General features: G+C 42.7%; 1 protein-coding gene across 6 annotated transcripts in view; it reads right to left on the bottom strand.

Moving 5' to 3' along the window:
• Positions 1-18,179, bottom strand: part of SYNE3 (spectrin repeat containing nuclear envelope family member 3) — an 82,749-nt gene that overhangs the window by 47,174 nt on the left and 17,396 nt on the right. For 2 of the 6 annotated variants that reach the window (XM_037394781.1, XM_037394780.1), the window contains exon 2: positions 17,335-17,487. The exons of 3 other annotated variants lie outside the window; for them this stretch is intronic. The gene's annotated coding sequence lies outside the window, so the exon portion shown is untranslated. Of the gene's footprint in view, positions 1-7,298; positions 7,574-17,334; positions 17,488-18,179 lie in introns of those variants that run through there. One more of the 6 variants, XM_037394776.1, reaches the window with a different exon arrangement.

Genomic DNA, 18,179 nt, shown 5'->3' with positions numbered 1-18,179 from the left:
GCCAAACACCGCTGACCCGGGACAGCTCCTGCAGCATGTCCAGAGGCTATATAGAACAGAAACAGGAAAGTAAGACACAAATTAGCTCCAGAATCCTTTAGCTGAACCTCTCCCACAACACCAGCCTTCCTACCTTCTCTGAATCGCTCTCCATGGCCCCCAAAACACCAGTCGGCAGCACCTGGGTAGGCACACATGTTTCAGTGCCACAGAGGCCATGATGCCTCAACCCCTGCCCAGCGGCTCTGCCAGACCCACTGCACGCCTGCAGCACAAGCAGGGCTTGTACTGGGCTGTCCGTGGCTTGGGCACAGGATATCTGCACCTTGGGAAGAAAGACAAACTCCTGTAGCAACACACACCTGCCTCAGATCAGCATGACCCCTCTCTCCCGCTCGTATCCAGGACAGGAGGATGGGAACTCAGAGGATTGTGACCCATCACCTGTTCCCAAACTCCTTGAGGAGGAGGGGCAGCTGGCAGGGTGCTGGGGCACACACACTGTCCCTCTAGCTTGCCCATGGGCCGCAGGCAGAATACCCCATCACGAATTAATGGGATCCAAAGCAACAGCAAGACAGGTTTTGCTTATGAAACATGCTCAGCTCCTGAGCTCTGACCGGTTTATGCTGGGCTGGGATGGGATGAAGAGGTACAGAGGCAGCCTTGTATCAACTGTGGTCTTGGAGTAGTCTTGCTGAAAAAGCACATAAATTAATTAGCTGACTGCTCTGCATTATAGCTCTTGGAGCCACTGGAATGGTAGCAGCGCCACAGAGGGGCAGGGATGCGCCTGGGTCTCCATGGCAGACCCTGACACAGTGAAAGGCACAGGTCATCTTCTACATGATCCACCCAGCACTTGCAGGGCCAAATTTCTCTGAGCACTTCTTCCTTAAGTACAGTTACTTCAGCAATCTTTCCAGTGCCTCTAGTAACTCTCACTAGAGTATTGTGAGAGTTACTTACTTAATATTTGTAATGCACTACTGAGATCTTTTAAAGTTATTTTGCAAGTGCAGTGTCTTTTTGTTAGGATTATCCAATTATTTTGCCATGTTCCCCTAACATACTATTTTCTCTCTGCCAAGTCATGCTCCTTTTTTCCTGTTTTAAAAAACCTTCTTAAAATGTTTCTCACAACCACTCCCATGTTACACATTTTTTTAAACCCTACACTTACAGAACACAGGCTTTCAAATGCTTTCAATAGGTCTTGGACTCCCATATTCATGTATTACTTGACTAGTTTCCAGAACCCAGTTCTTACAAAAATAAAAGTACAAAAATGATCCAGGAAATTCACATCACTCACCATTAGGGAGACCACTTTCAAATTATTGAAATACTTCAAACTTTTCATAAACCTTTCCATTTGGTTCTGGGTTTGAACATGAGAAAAAAAAAAAAGGATTTAAAAAACTCACACTGGTCTGTGTCACATTTTATACAAATGCATGAGTGTGGAAGCAATTTTGGTTCTGGGAGTTGTATCTGAGATAATTTAATAACTTTTCATCTTCCCTGGATACTGTCAAGAGGGCTCTGAGAAGGAGCAGAGCTGGGAACTCTGACCCAGCTGCCTCAGGCTGGAACAGAGGGTCAGTTGTTGGCACAGGCCAGGGGCAAAGCACTGACCAGTGTCTTTCCAAAGCTGGATATTCTTGCTCTGCTCCAGGAGGAGCTATTTTGAAGCATGTCACTAGTAGCTGATGCTTTACCAGCGGAAGGACTGAAAGCCTCCAGGGTAGCCACACCCACACAGAACTGAGTAAAACTGCCTGAGTAGGTGCAGAAGCCCTCAAGGTTTCAAATAAAAGGTGGTGTTACTTCCAGCATAATCTTTTAGAAGCTCAAAACATTAATCCTGACAACTTGGCCATCTTCCAACACAGCCTCTTCCTGTGCTGTGTTCAGTGACTGTTTATGACAGTCAGCAATTGTTTGCCCTAATTAATGAGCTAGAGAATAAATAGTGGGTTTTTTTAATAAACACAGCCATATCCTAGTCACAAGCATCCCCTTCAACCAACAAATGCTAACATCATGAGCACATACAGCACTCATGCATATCATAACCATTTCCTTTCCCTTACAACACAATCCATAGGACACCTCTAGCTAACGCAAGACATTGTGCCACAACATGATCACACCCGACAATTCTCTATTTGATACAAAACACTGAAAAGCAGACATGTTCTGTACAGGTTAACTCTCAAAAAAGCCTAATTTTTTCCAACCATTTGTTTAAAGATTAATTTCAGGCTCTGGTTGAGAGCCAGTGCATATGGCTATCTTTTTGCTTTCTAAGACTGCTGTGGAAAATACGTAATTCCCAGGTCTAAAAAGCCATTTCCTAAAAAAGGGACCAAAACTTTAAAATAGTTCTGTATCTGAATAGAATCATCATGTGCAAGTAAGGCAGACTTTGGTCCTAGGGCTATCTCCCCTTTTAGTATCAAGAATGACAGTAGAACTAACTACAGCATATTTTTTGATATACATTTTGATCTTCAAGTAATTTGGAAGTAAAAAGTATAGGTGAGTACTTGTAATTATCAATCTCTCCCCACTCCACACACTCCACACGCACACTTCTGCACTGCCAGGTCACTCTGGAAGACAGACTGGTCTACCATGATTCAATGAGATCATGTAAAATGCAGGTTTCGGTACTGCTCTAGAATTCCTTTTTACCAGCGAGCCACAGTAGTATTAGATGTCTGTCTGGTTTAGATTTTTATCTTCACTGCCCACATTATTGAGGTATCCAACAATCTTTAGAGCACTTATTCACTTAGCCCCCCTGGGGAGTAAGGCTGTCTCTATCCCTTTTAAAGATAACATCTCAGGTTCAAAGACACTTAGTTTCTTGCCTCTAGGCAATGAGGAAACACTTGAAAGGACAGTAAAAAACTGATAATTCAGTTAATAAGCACTGCAGAGAGTGACTTTCAAACTTTTCTAATATATACCCCTTCAACTGTCTCTACAGAGATTTAGTGACTTTAAACTTAATGACAAGAGGCTTCTTTTTCCTAGTTGCCATTCACAGACTCTTTAGTCTGGGAAGTCACAGGTTAAACACCTCTGCTCTACAATTTCAACATAGTTTCTTCAGAGCCAGGGAATCTGCTTTGGAAATTGCCCTGGAAAGGTACCTGCAGGCTTACCAGCAACCTACATCTGGTCAACTTGTGCCCAGCTGTTGAAGTAGGCTGGGTTTCAGCTTTCCTCAGCTCCCTAAGAGTTTCACCATCAGCCAGCCAACAAAAAAGCACTGCAAGCCAACAGCATTAGTCTCACAGTCTCTGGAGACTAAAATTTATGTATTTAATTATCTTCCACTTGTCCTCTACAGACTGTACGATCCCTCCATACTGGGTGCCAGTCACAGCATTGATATATTGACTAATAAACCTCTGTGGTATCTGCCTCTTGGCTAGAGATCAGTGAACAATTCAGAGTGAATAATACATCTGATAAATTGTTCCTCTTTTGTGGGTCATATATTTTGTACAGATAATCTCATTTGCTCAAAGGTGTGGTTATTCCCAACTAACTGCCAAATATATTCAGCAAATTAGTTTTGCTCCGTAGATTATTCCCAAGTAATTCTTCCTTGTGATTCTTAACACGCCAGCTGTGCTGCTTAATTTTGGTTTGGTATCACAACCCTGGTAAGAAATCGCCCATGTTCCCCGGCTGGCTGGCAGCAGCTCTCCCTGTTTGTGCGCAGTCTGTCACACAGCAGCTCCCGAGGGCCACTGTCATTACCAGGACCCCAATGTGTTAAGCCGCTCACACAGAGGGCTTTCACAGCACCCTGCGCTCGGAAGTGCCCTACGGTTAAAAGGCTAATACCTCTGTCCCAAAGGGATTACAGGTGACACATCAGAAGAGGCTCAGCAATGAAAGCAAGGTGCCAGCGTGTACTCAGGGACACGGAGCGGTGGATGGAAGACAAGGCTGTTAGAGACCGCAGAGACTGTGCTTCCAGTGCTCTCTGCAAGCTGTGGTGGTTCCACCATCCAACATCCTCTGCCCAGCCCCTGAAGCCAGAGATACTCGGAAAGAGATCCTCAAGCCCTTCTAGAGCACATGGCCGCAACATGGGCTCTGCAGACGTGTTGGGACTCAGAAGTGTGTCTCACACCAGCAGAGAGGATGCATTGCAGTGAACCTCCATCTGCCTTTGGGACACCTTAAGCTAAAAGCCCTGCAATTCCCTGGGGAATCAGTGTGAGAGAGGGGCATTTCCAAGCAAGGATCCATGCCAGAGGTGGGACAACTTGTCTTCTGCAGGAATCCCACATCCTGAAGAGTCCTACAGTCCTACAAACCTGAAGAGTCTCCAAGTCTGTAACCTTTCCTCTTCCACACAACTGTTTCCATGTTTGTATGTAGGGTTTTTCTGCATATACAATTCCCTCCCACCCCCACCCCCCTTACAAAACCAGTGTTAAAATCTTATTTGACCATCAGTCAAATGCCTCTGAGTAAGCAATTGTGTGCAACCTGGGAGCACACAATTTAAGCACACAGCTTTTAAACTAATGAACTTTTAAAGTCAAGTATTTACTAGAAATGAAGTCATTTGCCAGTACTTAACAAGTATGCTCCTTGCACAGTATCTTTTGCCCCCTTTAGAAGAACTGCTGAAGGACTGATTCCCCAAAACATAAGAGTTCTCAGATATATCTTTCAAAACATTATCACTAGGATGGTGCTAATGAGATATTTATATGGTGAAAGTGAGATTCATTGGAATTTAAAAAAGTAGTTAGGACAATGTTAATTTTAAATACTAAGTTGTTGATTGAAATAAGAATTTTTCTATGGGATCAAAGCACATGATTATGGAAAAATTAGCAGATTTTAATCTGTATGGAACAGGAAGATCTGTTTATCTAAAGAGAAAAATGACTGCTGCAAGAACTAAACACTTGAAATGCTGTCAAAAACATACAGCATGGTAAGTACAGCTAAATCTAAACAGCCAGCAATCTGGAAATAATTTAAAGTAATATATGCGTTAATGATAATGCCAGACTTCATATTATATATATTGTATATATATATATAATACAAAATGGCACTGGTTTGTGTTCAGACAAACCCATGGGTGAACAAGGCCTGCCTGTGTCCCAAACAAAATACACTACTGGAACTGCCAGCAGCCTCATCCCCAAGCTCAGAAACAAAGTAGACCACTGCAAAATGGTGGATTTAAATTAATTTTGAGTGAGTGAGAACATTTCTGGGATTGAATAAAACAGGCTGCTTTCTTATGACTCATTTTTGCCTGAGCTATTGCAGTTTCCATGTCTTCGTCACCCTCCCACTGTGCGTGCTGGCCAGGCACTGTGGGTTGAAGAGCAAGACCGCATCTCTGCTTTCAGCAGCTGCTGGAGTACAAGCACGCTTTCGGTTCTGTTCAGAGACCAGCATGGCCACAGCTCCAGCACTCTGACAGCCCAGGATTTCACAACAGGGATGAAGAACGCCTCCAAGATGAAGCAGCACTGCCTTTTCAGTAGTCTTTTTAGCCTGAGAACTGAAGCATCCTATAGTTTATAGACCTAAAAGGGATTTGAATCTCCTCCTACTGAGTTTAATCAAAACTGAAACAGAGTGAAGTGGCAGCAGGACCCAGCAGTAAGCCACGTTTGTCAGCAGTCCACCTTCAGTGAGGAGGACCAGAGAGTTATTTAAAGCTGTGGTCACAGATAATTAGTACTCTGAGCAGCAAGACTAAAGCCAATGTTTATTCTTCTCACTCTTACATCATTCAATTTTAATTACCTTTTAGAAATGTAATACTATACAAAACCAAAGATTTTTTTTTAATCCTGCAAACACCTGAAAAGATCAGGCAGTTCAGCTGTATTTAGACCCCAACGTGACCTCAGGGCCCACTTCTCAGCAACTTTGAAAATCCCACCCTAAATATTATGGGACGTATCTCTGAGGGTACTGGTTGCCAGAGAGCTAACACAAAGATACATTTAGAGCAACAGGGGTTTATATCAGCTAAGGATTTCTACACACACGCTGGCATATTTGACAAACATCACCTGACAGACGTGTCACAGCACTAAGGATTCTCAAACACTTGAAAGAAGGAAAAGGTGTAAAGATATAAATTCCTATAACCCAAGTAATATGTAATTCTTCTACAAGGAGTAATATACATCATGGCACAAACTTAACTTTGCTCTAAAAGAAATAATAATCTTTCCTCAGTAGTCTCCAAAGCCATCTTTTAAAGATACTACACACTTGTATTTTAAAGGCACTTCATGCCCCTGGAATTTTCCCCCACTATTTTCCCTTTGAATTCACAGATCAGGGCTCAGCAGGTACCTTGCTTAAGGTTGATTCAGAGAACAGGAGAAGCACGTTATCACCTTCCTGGAGGAATACGCACCCAGCTCTGTGACAGGGGACCACTGCTAAACCACAGCACGAAAGAGCCTCCAATGACCACGTTTGGGCTCAACGAGCACAACACAAGCAACAGTGCTTGTGCAAACTATACTCCCTACTTAAAAAAAACCAAACACTGAATTTCTTTAAGCTCTTTTTAACTTACTGAGAACACCAAGCCATGTTTCAACAGTCATACATGGGAACTTAAACCCACGCTAATTAACAAACTTCAGGGAACGGATCTCAGCACTCCCAATTTGGTGAACATTTTGGGGCTGTAAAAGCCGGTATCATGTCTTGAGTGCCAGCAACGCTCCCAACAGACACCCTCTCTGTTACCCTCACTAGCTGCCCCTTTCCTCCAACCCTTGCAGTGAGCACCACAGTAGGCATATTTTTGCTGCTTTTTTCCTGCCTTACACGAAGGACTTCCCCATCCCAACCTGTTGCTCACAAAACAGTTTATTGGGCCTTATTTTATTGCACAGGCTCTCGCCCCCAGATCCTCGCACCTTCTCTGCCAGCACCCTGTGGCACTGGCACCAAGCAGGTGGCAAGGTGCGGGCTTTATCTGGAGACAAGGGCGCAAATGGGCTCATCCTTGTGCCGGGCAGTGCCGGAGCCCTAAGTCACTGTCCTCCCCCAGCAGGCACTAGTTTCTATTTCATTTTCATTATAAATCCAATCCTTGAGATTTCAAGGAACTTAATACCTTTGATGCTTTTCTCTCTCTGGCAAATTTAATGGAAAGTTGAAAACAAGTTCAAAAGTTATTAGGAGCCAAAAGATACAGACATGCTGCATGGTCATAGCCATCTCACTTCATTATTAAATAAAAGGAACAAACCTTGCAAAAATCTTACCAAAATCCTAGGAATTCTGGAAAAAAGGGCAGGTAAAAGTTTGTGGAGATTTCATCAAAGTTCCCTCATGGGTTTCCAGCACGGCAAGCACAGTCCAGGCTGGCCTCTGCTGGGCGTTATGACGGCGGTTTGGCACGGCTGGCAGCACGAGCAAGTCTGGCGCAAAGAGAAACTGGCAGCTTCCTCCAAGCTCACATCGAGGTAGCACAGGATTTCCTTTCTGCCTCCTAACACGTGGTGGGAGGGAAAGAGGGGATGACAACCTAAAGACATATCTGCCCAGGGGAAAAAAAAAATCAAACCAAACCAAAATCAAAAGAAAGAAAACCAGCACGGCATGCTGCCACTGTTTGAAAGGTAGGTAAGATTTAAATAGCAATAATCCCCAGAAACTATCTAGTTCAGGTCATTAGCTAACAAGCTGGTTAATTCCTGTAAGGATTAATGCTTGAAATTATTAGGGCTGACAGATGTTTGCTGAACAGGAATTAGTCCAGAATATGCATCATGAAAACCAGCAAGAGGTAGAAGTGCAGACAGGTACACATCAGTGCTGGGATTTTCAGAAATCATTAGCTCAAGCTCTAACGTAATTACAATTTACGGTCCTCTCCACTTTATCTTCCACTTCTTTTTTACTCTCAGCTCTCTAGAAGGAGATTCCCTTCACAAACTGACACACTAATCTAGATTCTGCTCTCAGTTACAACCATGCAATGTGAAAAAGAGGTTAGCCACTGTTTTCAGGCAACACCAGTGCTGCACAATTTGGCTGAATGAAATACACTTTGCAGATGTTAGCTGTCTCTTGTGATGGAGCACACGATGAATCTTCATTCCCGATTCCCAAAAATTATTGGAAAATTTAAAGTAGCATTCTCCCTTAATTACGATCCCACTGGGTACACCTGCTGCTAGACATTTAGTGAAATCCACTGGTTTGGTCTAGCCACCCCCATCATTTGCATCATCCTAATGGTGTAAATTTAGAAAGCAAGTTTGTATCATCAACAATCTCTCTGGTTTTACAGTTGCTATGTATCACACTTCGTACTACACTGAGCAGCATTTCTAGTACTACAATAGAAGGAGGGAAGGTGGAGAAATCAGTGAAAGCAAAACATGGAGAAAAAAGTTGGTTCAAATTCTACTTCCAAATTAGAAGTTACAGATACAAACAGGGATAAAACTATGAACCTCTCCACCCATTTCAGAATCGGGCAGCACAAGTGAACAGCATGGGGAAAAACTGAAGAGAGGAACACAGATGGGATGAAAACCTAGGTGGAAGACCAGCAGTGGAATAAAAACTGTTGATCAAGCTAACCCTGTGAAGTTACTAATACAAAGGATTAACTGAAGACCAGTAGCCTTGGCTAGGCTGTGACCCCCATGTGCAATGGTAACCCCATTGCAGCCAAACACAGAATTTTGCCACCAATGGTGGAAAAAAACCAAGGGACAGGAGAGGAGGAACAACTTGGGAGTTAGCAACGCTGTCAGTACCTCTAGAGAAGGAATGGATATACCAGTTGTTTTCCAACTGTCTTGAGAGCATTTTGCTAACATGAATAATGCTTAGAAATGATAAGAACATCTCAAAACACATCAGCCTACAGTCTAAAATATACAATGCCTGGGGAAATGCAAACTGGAGAGCTGTCCATTTATCTGAAAGTCAAATCAGGGTTGTTTTAAGACTGTGCTGCTATATGAACAGTAGAGTATAAAATAGCTATAAATGAACCCCTTCACATGCTTTTCCCCTGTTCACTCACTCCTGTGGTAAAATTCCATAGTCACTGTAAATCTGCCATAGTCCTGTTTAAAAAAAAAAAAAAAAGAAAGAAAAAGGACTGAAACTACTAGTACTGAGGAAGCAGAGCTTATGTGGCTAACATCAATACGTATCAGCTTCTAAAAAAGTGGTCTCTTTGGGTAACTAACCTACAAAGCAAAGGAGCCCAGCAGCTACTGTGGTGAGTACAGCCAGCCCCAACCTACAGGCAGCAATAAAAGTATCAAACTAATGGTCAGAAACGCAGCACTCCCCCTAAAACTTTCAGTAAGTTAGTATTACAACGTATTTTCAATATATAAATCCTAGATTACCGCTTGAGTATAATTCCCTTTAGACCAAATTTGATTCTACATTTTATCCACATTTTCAAAGGAAACTGCAGTTTCAGCAAAATATTCCAAATGTTCCCATGACATCTGACCTGCCATTCCCCTGTTTCCCATACAAAGAACACAATTTTCAGTTTCAGTGAGGGATGGGACAGTGTTTTCCCACTCTTCAGGCCAACTATCATTTCTGTTGTGGCAGAGGAAAGCATTTGAATGGCCCCTTCTTTAGCCTGACATCTCTATGTTCGAATATGGATTCAATTACATCTCTAAGAAAACCAGCCAGATGATCTTAGATTACCTGACAGTCTGTAGGCACTGCAAAGCAAACATATTTCTGCAAACCCAGTGCAGCCCATGGAGATACACGACTACGCTGCCCCACCGATTAACCTACTGTACTTAAATGATACTCTGGATAGACTGGGCTCATTGCCCACTAGTCATCTGCATCTTTGAACAGACAGTGATCTCCCAGGTCACTAACTGTTTAGGAGACAGAAGTTGTCACCCCAGTAGGGTTACATGGGCTATAAATTATAAAGCGTTATCTGAGCTCTGACAAAGAGCTATGAAAGCCCTCAAGTAGGAAACAGAACAGCAGAATAAAAAATTTTCTTCCAAGAAGACTATTACAACTGTGTTATATATTCTTACGATTCTGTAGAGGCCCAGGTCCTACCACCATGCTGCAAGACGCACATGTAGAGCAGCAGTGGCATGTCCAATTTGCTGAGGTTATTGCTGAGGCAGAAGAGGCAGAATATGGATACAGACAGACGGGACACACATAGGAGCAACGAGGCGGTATTAGTCAGCGTGAAAAGCCACCGGCATAGCAGCAGCTGCCAAACCATGGTCAAATTTCCATAGACACTGCAGCAAAAGAGTTTTAAGGAGGAATCAGAGAGGTGGCCATGACATGGATTTGGGAAGGATTAGATGTGAGGACAAGACTGGGAGAAAAAGCATGGAAGTGCCAAGGTGAAAGTCTGCCAAGCATTAGTGGAGGTTGGTATCATAGACTGCCAAAGGTGGAAGCTGCTGTCTTGGTAACAAATGAAATACAGCTTGGGGATGCATGGGAATCAAAATATCCATCTTCTGGGGAAGATCGTTTTTCTAACTATATTTAATTCCAAATTAGAATAACATTGGTACAAAGGGACTGTCCATGCAATTCCTACTCCCCAAAGAATCTGGTTTGGAATGGCTGTGAAAGGATTTTTCAACAAAGGAACACCCATGTAAAGCATTCAGGTTGTCCTAAGTACTGGGCTTGGAGGTACTGGCAGGGGTGGCACAGACCGGTGTCAAGTTCTTGGTCTCTCTGGTACAATTTCACTCTGTGTAAATAATGAATCATTATGCAGAACCTAATCATTAGGCACAGCCTAATGATTCAGGTGTCCCACCTGCAAGATGAGCATCTGAAAGATCAGGCTGAGGTAGTCATTATGCACTGTCCCACTCAACAAGAAAAAAAGTGGTTTGACTTTACCAGTTAGCATTCAAAAAAAACCCCAAAACCAAAAAAAACCTAACCAAAAAACCACCCCACTACCCCACCACCCCCAAAACCAAACCCTGAAAAATGTCAGATCTGATTTGCGCAAGACTAAAAGAACTGAGATGTGGGTTAGCTGCTGCTATACTTGCTTAACTGAAGAAAACACCTTTTGCAAATCCCCCAAATAAGGTGTAACCTGCCAGTAGCAATAACCTAAAAGTGCTTCGTAAATACCAGAGTGATAGATGACACGAGAAGGGCACACTATAGAAAACAATTACACGTGGAACACTGAAGCAGCCTGTTCACACCCAGGTAAATTCCTCAGCACTGACTAACTACAACTATTCAACACTAGCAGGGCTTTATTAAAAAAAAAAAATAAAAAAACTGTGGCATTTAAAGTATTAGGATTAAATGTATTCATGTAATTACTTACAAAAATGTTTTTTATAAGCACTTTCAGCTCTTTCATCAGACAGCAAATGCTACTTCGCCCTACAGACCAGAATGACAGTACCAGCCCTCCTCCATGGTTATGTATTCTCAAAATACACAACAGCTGGACAAGTAAACAGGGGAGAGGAGAAATAAAAGTAATGCTGAAGGCAAGAGTATCCTTCAGGTTGCTGGTAGCCCCATCCCAAGCTATGTAACTGCCATCAGGTGGTTATGGTGTAGAAGCATCATGACAAGAGACACCTCTAAGGGAGTGCCTGAAGAAGGCGTATTTTGTAAATGGACAAAAGATGTTCCTACTCATGTTCCATGGCACTGGAGAAGGTATCTTGCACTGTAGGCGAAACAGGGGTGTGCACAGCAAGATCTAGGCTGGTGCGCAGTGATGAAAGCTAGCCATACCTCAGGCAGCGGTGGGGTGGCACAACTGTTGTTGCCCCACACAACCCAGGATGCAGGCAGTTGCCAGGCAATGCCAGGGACACACTCCTGCTCCCTCACCTCCTGACAGTAACTCCCTCTTACCGCTTTACCATCACTCTCTTTCCTCCTTCTTCTTTGTCTCCCTGGTTATTAATTTATTGATCCTACACTTACCCATGAGCTTCTCTCGGGGCAGGGAACAATCATTTTGGGGCTTTCCATAACGGGGCCATTTTTCTGACAAGGACTTTTAGATCTGGACCAAGAGCTCAGTGCCAATGGCATTGCCTTACAACTGAAGTGCTTCAGAGGAAAAGCAGTCATACCTGGGGTTGGATTTGAGAAAATCTGGGTAAAGAAACTAATTCTACACCAAAACTGTCTTAAAATAATTAAGTTGTAACTAGGGAACAAGGATGTGAGAGGAGGGGGAAAACATTCTATAAGACAGGAATTTATCTTGTAGGGGAAAAAAAAAACAAAACAGAGAAGTTTGAAATTTTTTCCTTTCTTTCAGATTGAAGAAATTTTCTGTAGATTGGTATTTCACACCAGCAGCATGCGCCCACTGACAGAACAACTAATGGCAGGTCTATAATCTGAGAATACATGGGGAAATCCCTGGCTCCAGTGAAGCCACGGGCAATATCATCACAGAGCCAAGATTTCCACCCTCACTCCTGTGGACTTAAAAGACAAGGTAACAAGAAAATTTTTCCTTCGGAGCTCTCTTTATCTGGAGATCTAAATTAACCCCAGTGCTTCTCTGGTGTTTTCTGAGCTAGCGTTATTAACTGTGTGCTTCACACCAAGCCTGTGCTTAACCCGCTGCAGCTATAGACCAATTCTGCTGACTTACATAAGAAACATCACCTACTTTTGCCAACCACTGTCACCTGCCATTCATACAACCACTACCACGTTCCCACAGAGACTCAAGACTGCTCATGCAAAGAGATTTCTCCATTAAGAAAAGATCAGTCATCTAAGTTAAAGGAAATGCACTGCCCGGGGAAGAACTGACAGCTCCAAAGACTGGTTTCTTTTACTTACAGAATCTTTAAGGCAGGGGCACATATCCTCACATGACCCTGCCTTTCCCTCTAACTGACTTGAAAACACAGTGGGTACATCAGTGCCTGTACACTTCCCACCTTCAGCTTCCCTGAACCTCTTCAGGCTGTACAGACAACGGGGTACAAAGCCTGGATAAAGACCAGTGGTTACATCTCTTAAACTACTCCTCAGTCAGAGGCACCATGTTTTTCTGCTCGGATTGCCCCATCATAATGGCAGGAAAACAAAAGACAAGCCTGCTTTGATTCATGTATCACTTCCATGTAAGGTTGAGAGAAAAGTTTTTGTTTCTCCACAAAAGTGGAGAGAAAAAAAGTAACCCCTACACTTTTTTCACAGCTTACCCTCTTAATTACTGTTGTGTCAGTCCAGCTGAGTGAGTAGGTGAGTCAGTGTGTGAGAATCTCATAGAGTAAAAGTTCCAGTCTTGTTGGTTTTTAAATAAACCCAAATATCCAGATACACTATGGGTGGTTTACTCTGTCTCACCTGTGACACCCTCCAACCTGGTACCTACAGTGCAGCTGCCACACACATCAAGCGTACCCTGTAAGATGGGATGTTAGTAGTGTCCTCACTTCACAGATGGAGACAGTGGTGCTCTCAGCAGCATCTATTTTTCAAGCATAGCCTCTGACAAGACAGTGCCAGACTCAACAACACATGAAGCACTCAACATCACTGGTGCCATTTTAAACCTCTGATTGCACACGCTCCTTCAGCATCATAGACCAAACCTATGACAGGCAAAGCTGCATCGGGGGGGTTTAGACTGGACATTAGGAAGCATTTCTTTACTGAGAGGATGGTCAAACACTGGTACGGGTTTCCTAGAGCGGTGGTTGATGACCCAAACCTGTCAGTGTTTAAGAGGCATTTGGACAGTGCCCTTAATAACATGCTTTAACTTTTGGCCAGTCCTGAAAGTGGTCAGGCAGTTGGACTAGGTGATTGTTGTAGGTCCCTTCCAGCTGAAATAGTATATTCTATTATTACCATCATTATCAGCTGCAAGGGGAGCAGTATGTATCCTTATGTAAAGTGTTTCTACGATTCCCCGGTGACAGGCACTATATCTACTAAATATAACAACAGTAAGTCCCCCAGCAAGAGCTATCCCACATGGGCCTCTCATTCATCTTGCGCTCCCAAGTATTACTGCCACCTTTCTGAAAAGGCTTTCTGCATAGCACAACTGTAACAACAATTATTTCACCCTTTAATAACACTAAAGAACTACTAATCAAGAGCAAAACAAGCAAGCCACAGCTTGATATCTGTATTCCAAGCAATTACAATCTCATGGTTTTCCTTGTTTCTGGCTATCCCCTTCAGTTTCTTTCAGTATGTTATTTCATAAAGTTCAGCGAAATCCCAAGGCTGAGACTGCCACTTAATCCCCAGCCTAATATGTTCAAAGCAGAAATTCCCTTGAAGTCCTTTGATATGAAGAACTTCATATCAAGCCCATGTCCTCTGAACAGAAAGAAGATGCTTGTACCAACAGAGACATGAAAAGTCAGTTCTTCCAAAGGGAAACAAGTAAGTCCACATCATCTTTAAAATTAATGCATTTTTTCTTGGAATACAATTAAGCTGTGCGCACAGACAGAGACATCAAAGATTGCTTATTAACCAGACATATGGTATCAACGAGAATTCCCTTCCCCGTCAGATCTGCCATCTTTATCTCAACATTGAGGTGGGGCCACTTCAGATAGCTGAAGTTAAATACACCAGGGCTCACAACTCCTTGAGTCATTTTTTTATGTACAGGAAATTCCATCCTGTGATTCAATTTATTAACAATACAGAAACATATCATGATAAGCAACAGCTCACGCAGTCTACAAAGCAGTGAATCCAACAGCAATGTCTAACAGACAGCATGTTTACTGCTTGTCATGCCTTCACCTAGTCGCAAGTCAGGATGTGGCAGAGTCACCAATTCTCATGGAAGGCAAGGACCAGCTTGAAGCTCCAGCTCCAGAGAAGAGTGTGTAAGGGAGAGATGCTTACGGAAGGCTCTCCCCTTTCATTTAAAAATACTCTGTTTCTTTAAAACTCTGACTGTTGTGTCCTAAACAGTCAAACACTAGAGAACAAACAAGAAAAGTAAATCTTCAAACAAAAGAACAAAATTCTATTTAAGTCGATGTTGACAATAGTGGAGCTGGTCCTGGAAGAACCGTTACAAGAAAATTCTGCCTTCCTAAATGCATATGCCAATATCAGCTGCAGGCAATGGAATTACATTTCAGACCAAAACTTCAGCAAATTTCAAGGATGTGTAGTTTGGGGCTTAACATTAAACAGTATCAAGCTGAGTTTTGAATTTTAAACACTGAGTTCTAAACACTTTTCAGTTTTTCTCCTATCATTTCAGAGTACTTTTATTTAATCAATATTAACTAAAGGCACAAATCCTGCCATTCACTTGTTTTCAGAGCAGACCCACATGATCAAAAAAGACCCTGAACACCAGCTTTGCATTTTTCAATTTCACAGAATTGCAGTGAAGTTAAGCCTGAGAAAGCTGAGACATTACTGACCACCAGTAGGCACTACCTTAAGAGGTATCTTCCCTGAAGAATAAAAGTATTCCACAATTTACACCTCTAAAGACAGCAGGAAGGTTTTTAGCCAGACTCAGAGAGGTATTTGGGAACCTGGTATTTATTCCTGTTGATCTGAGATGCCTGAATATCTTTGTCTTCATATAACTGTGCCAAGTAAAGAAACTCCCTTGCCAGTTACACCCCCTGTTAACATCCCTGGAGCTCAAGAATTTTTTCCTGTTACCATGTGGCTTTTTCCTTTCACATGCCTGAATTGCCAGGGTTCACACTTACCCCACAATCCTTAAGTGGACATGTACAACACACTTGTAAAAGGACCCTTTCTAAGGACATCATCGCACCTGTATATATGATAGAACAAGTTTGCCAGGACAAGTCATAGCTGCACCACAAAATCCCATCTAGAGTTGACAAGGACTAACAGTTAAAAATAACCCAAACAAAACCAAAAATCCAGTATCTTGTCATTGCTACAAATGATCTGTTATTTGCCCTACCAGCTGAATCAAGGAATACATTATTCTGCGTCAGGATGAGGATCATGACTTTTGGTTGGTTTCAAGGGAATTATGCTTATATGATGACATTCAATAGGTCTTGAAACTGTTGGCCACTTTTGTAAAAATAAAATAGCTCTAAAGACACTAGCTGAGATCATAGCCCTTCTGTACTTGATGTACTTGCGCAAATGTGTGCCTGGCAGAACAAAGATAGGAGCTGTGCCTTGGAGATGCAGAGGCATAAAAACAAAGCGCTTTGTGACCAGCACAACTGAGGAAATCAGATCTCCTACAGAACCGTGTTCCTCGGTTGATTAAATATTTACACTGAACTGTACTAAAATCTTCTGTTTCCATGTTCAAAACACAATGTATCCAATCAGAGTTATTCATCTTTCAAGTTTTGAGGGAGAATCTAGTTCAGAGGTGTTCACCCAGAAAATCCTTCTCCAAATTCATCTACACCAAATATCTTACTGTGAAATGGAGGCAGTCACTTACAAATCTATCACTCAGTCACAAAGCTAAAAACTGGAGAGAACTGGCGAGTGTCTGACTCTAGACTTGCTTTTCTGTGTTGGTCTGTTTCGACAAAATTTGCAAGAACTTAATTACCTTGGAGCTGTTCTGTCTGTGTCACAGTAGGTTGAAACAGGGAAATGGCAATACAGTATTATTTAAGGGAAAATACCAAGATGCATGTGTATACACGTATTGAGGAATTGCATACACCTCGTTTCCAACAGATGCTATGCTAAAGAATGAAGGCTAGTTATCTTTTTGAAGCTGTGGTGCAGATGCTAAGTCTGGAGCACCCCCTCAAGCAGTGGCACTGCTCTTCAAAGTCATGTGGATGCAGGTGCAGCCGCATCCTGAGGCCAAGCATCCACAAGTGTATACACTTGTTTTTAGTATGGTTTGGGAGCCACAGATAACTGGAGGGGCACAGGAAAACGGTTTACACAAGAGGAAAAGCTAGACACTTGTTTTCAACGGGGTCAGTTCATGAAGGCCGCACAGAGGACATACGCACCACAAACAGACCTGGAAGCACAGTAAAAGTCTTGCCCAGGATGGGAGGGAAAGGAGAAGCAGTGAAATATGTGGCTGAAGGAACAAACTGGAACTATCAGAAGAAGGAATACAAGAGGCAAAGACCACAGTACCGCACCCCCAATGGCAGCTAATTCTGCCTTCCTTAGGAATTTGAGAGGACTCCGGATCTGATGATTCAACGTAGAACATGAAAACCAGCACTGGCTGTAAGGGAAAGCTGATTTTATAGACAGCCCATCAGCTTTGTCAGGCTCCACTTCCTGACAGCTAGTTTGTAGGGAACAATGTTCCTTGTGACTCACCAAAAGATGTTTGCTTCTTGTTGAAATAAAAGTCGCCACGGGACTCACTGCAGCAAGTTACATTTCCTTGAGATCCAACTGGCTCACACACTTGGCAGGCCCAGAGACTGTGCCAAGCTGATGTGCATTTCAACAACCCACAGATTTGAGACACTTTTAGAAAAAGATGGAAAACACTTGAAGGCAACCAATCAGCTTCTAAAGTTTTGTTGCATTTTTAAAATTCTTTCCCCAGAAAACAACCACTGCGTACAAAGATTTGCAAATGGCATGCAGCATGCTAAGGGCTTAAAAGTGACATCCAAAAGTAGCAGCAAGGAGCTGATAAGAGTAGCATAGCGATATTATTTTTCCTTAATGATTTAAGATAGCCAGGCTTAGATTTGAGGCAAAGGAGAAGGCAGGCATCCTACTTTGGTGAACTTGCAAAAGAAAGCAGTGTCTTACAACCACCATTTTCACAATTAATCGTCATACACATTCATAATTCCTGCAGATTTCAGTCTGTTAACCTATCCAAGTAGACCTATTTCTAGGAATAAAATTTTCCTGGACAAAGACCTAAATTCACACAGGTCAAACCAATAAGGCTTTGGGAATAAAAGAGATGGCAGAAGCCACTGACGCCTTACTACACACTGGAGCGGGGGTGTTTACATACAGGAGTTGCACAGAATCTAAAACTGAGGGTAGGGGCTGTTAGGGAAAAACTGGGAAACCTAACTGTTCAGGAAGAAAAAGGGAGACAAGCTCAGAGCTGCTTACGGGGAATCAGAGCCAAGCTAGAGTATATTTACAGTCCTTAAGGGGATAGCGGTGGGGTAGGAGAGAACCGAGGAGTTTGC

This window comes from Falco rusticolus, chromosome 7, assembly GCF_015220075.1.
Source record: "Falco rusticolus isolate bFalRus1 chromosome 7, bFalRus1.pri, whole genome shotgun sequence".
NCBI lineage: Eukaryota > Metazoa > Chordata > Aves > Falconiformes > Falconidae > Falco > Falco rusticolus.
Note: the sequence above shows the minus strand (reverse complement) of the source record. Positions and strands in the feature narration are given on the sequence as shown.